This window comes from Tupaia chinensis, unplaced genomic scaffold (genome assembly GCF_000334495.1).
Source record: "Tupaia chinensis unplaced genomic scaffold, TupChi_1.0 Scaffold145659_1, whole genome shotgun sequence".
Lineage (NCBI taxonomy): Eukaryota > Metazoa > Chordata > Mammalia > Scandentia > Tupaiidae > Tupaia > Tupaia belangeri.
In genome coordinates, this window is record NW_006205516.1 from 188,488 (window position 1) to 190,901 (window position 2,414).

The 2,414-nt window shown below is 46.8% G+C and overlaps 1 pseudogene; it reads left to right on the forward strand.

Annotated features, from left to right (window-relative positions):
* The window catches only part of LOC102469738 (cyclin-dependent kinase 2-associated protein 1 pseudogene), a 3,635-nt pseudogene extending 1,770 nt beyond the window's left edge, over positions 1-1,865 (forward strand).
* The last annotated feature ends 549 nt before the right edge of the window (positions 1,866-2,414 follow it).

A 2,414-nucleotide genomic window follows, 5' to 3' on the forward strand; every position in this document is an offset into this window, starting at 1 on the left:
CTGTCAGGTGGCGTAGTGGTTAAGGGTGCTGGATTCCCACATGGCCTACCATGGTTCGAGTCCCAGACCTGGCGGCTTGCTTTCTTGCTTTCCCTTTCTCTCTCTCTGTCTCTGGTGAAATTGCAAAAATAATAATAACAAATGGAATTAAATATATAAATAAATGAATGATTCTTTTAAAAAATAATAAATAAAATTAAGTAAATAATTTAACAATAAAAGTATGTAAAACACAACTTCGTAGGATAACAAATACTTATGTAGAAACACTTGCGTAGGGCAGCAGGTGGTGTGGTGGTTAAAGCGGGGTGGCTCTCACATAGCTTATTATGCAGTTTGAGTACTGGACCCGCAGCTTGAAAATCATGCAGTGTGTGCAGGTGTGCCCAAAATCCCAGGAGAGTGGAAAAGAAGGGATTTCTGTATGGCCATTCCTGTGGGATTGCTTTCTAACTTTCTTTCTCTCCCTGGTGAAAGCATGCACCCAATAGCAAATGAAAGGAAGGAGAGAGAAAGAGAAGAGAGAGAGAAAGGAAGAGAAACAAAGGAAGAAAGAAGAAAAAGAAAGAAAAGAGCTGCATAACCATCACCCAGGTCAACAAATACAGAAGACACTCAGAGGCCAGCAGGCGGTGTGGTGAATAAGGGTGCTGGATTCCCACACGGTCAACCACAGTTCAAGTCCTGGACCTGGTGGCTTGCTTTCTCGCTTTCCCTTTCTCTCTCTCTCTGGCGGTCAAATAAAAAAATAAATAAATAACAATAACAAGTGGAATTAAATAAATAAATAATTATTTTTAAAACCCCCAACAAACAAATACAGAAGACATTCAAGAAGACCCTGGCAGATCCACTTAATCACTCTATTGACTTTTTTTTTTTTTTTTGGAGAGGTTTTTGCTATAGGGCACGTGCACTCGCCAGACAGAGAGAGAGACAGAGACAGAAAGCGAGAAATCACCCCCCAGGGGGGATGGCCACACTGCAATCCCTTCTCCTCCATTCTCCTCTTGGGATCTTGGGCATGCACGCACACGCGCCTGGCATGAGTTTAAGCCACCGGGTCCGTGACTTGAACCGCGGTCGACTACGTGGGAGTCCAGCCAGCGACATAGCCATTACGCTAACTGCTGGTCCCTCTATTGACTATTATAATCATTTCCTTGCTTTTTTTCCTTCGGCTCAGCCTTCCTCTGGCTATCTCTCTGTCCTTCCCTCTGATCCAACCAAGAACAAAGGACCCTTGACGTCCTTCCTCCTTCATTTCCCAGCTCTTTTTGGTTAACAGCTTTATTACGATGTAAGGGCTGCGCTCAAACTTTGCGCCCACCCGCCTATGTGTGAGTGGTTCACTGCAGCGGTGTCGGGAGCAGTCATGTTTGCCGGTGTGGCTTGAGCTGGCACCAAGAAAATGTGATCGAGCGCGCTGCCAGGCACAAGCGTTCCCCTACACCGGCCTCGCCGCCGCTTCCCAGGCTGCTGGGCCTGGCTGCGCCCGCGCGCACGTCGCTCGGGTTGGGGGCAGGGGGAGGCGCACATATCGAACCTAACTGCGCATGCCCGACTCCGCCCTCAACGCCGCTGAGCTTATGCTCGCCCTGGATGAGTGAGGACTTCATGACAGCACCGCCGGCTGCTGAGTGACTATGGTCCCTATCCCTAGGCTCCACCCAGGGAACTGGGAGCCACCAGTGCCTCACAGCAAATAGGCGGAGCCTCTGGCCATCATCGAAGGGTTGGAAAAGAGATCAGACCCATCTGATCACTTTAAGAGCGCAATGGAGAGTCCGAAACGAGGCGTCATTCGGGTTAGAGGACTGACTGGCGAGTGCTTAGCTGAAACCGACCGGAAAGCCCGGTCCTAGCCAACGCGTTAGCTTTGAAGGCTTTCCTCTTCTGCCATGATGAGAATTTACGGTTCATCTCCCCGGTTCAGATGACACTCACGTTTGGCTTCTCCTCCCACGGTTCACTAGGCTCTGAACTTGCAGTCTCAAAGATTACAGAAAAGACTTTGCAGCTAAAATAGCACTACCCACGTTTTGTCGTTTTGGTTTTTCGTTTTAAGCATTGATTTGAATGATGCATATAGGGGCCGGCAGGAGGTGTAGTGATTAAGGTACTGGACCCCCACATGAACGACCATACTTCAAGTCCTGGACCTGGCAGCTTGCTTACTCACTTCCCCTCTGTCTCTCTGTGATCAAGGGGAATAAAAAGATAATAATAATGATGATGAATAAAATTAAATAAAATAATTCTTTGGAAAAATCACTTTTTTTGAATCTTTTAAATAAATAATTATTTAATTTTATTCATCATCATCTTTTTTTTTTTTTAATTTCGCTAGAGAGAGAGAGGGAAAGGGAGAAAGCAAGCCACGAGGTCCCTGACTTGAAGCATAGTCAGCCATG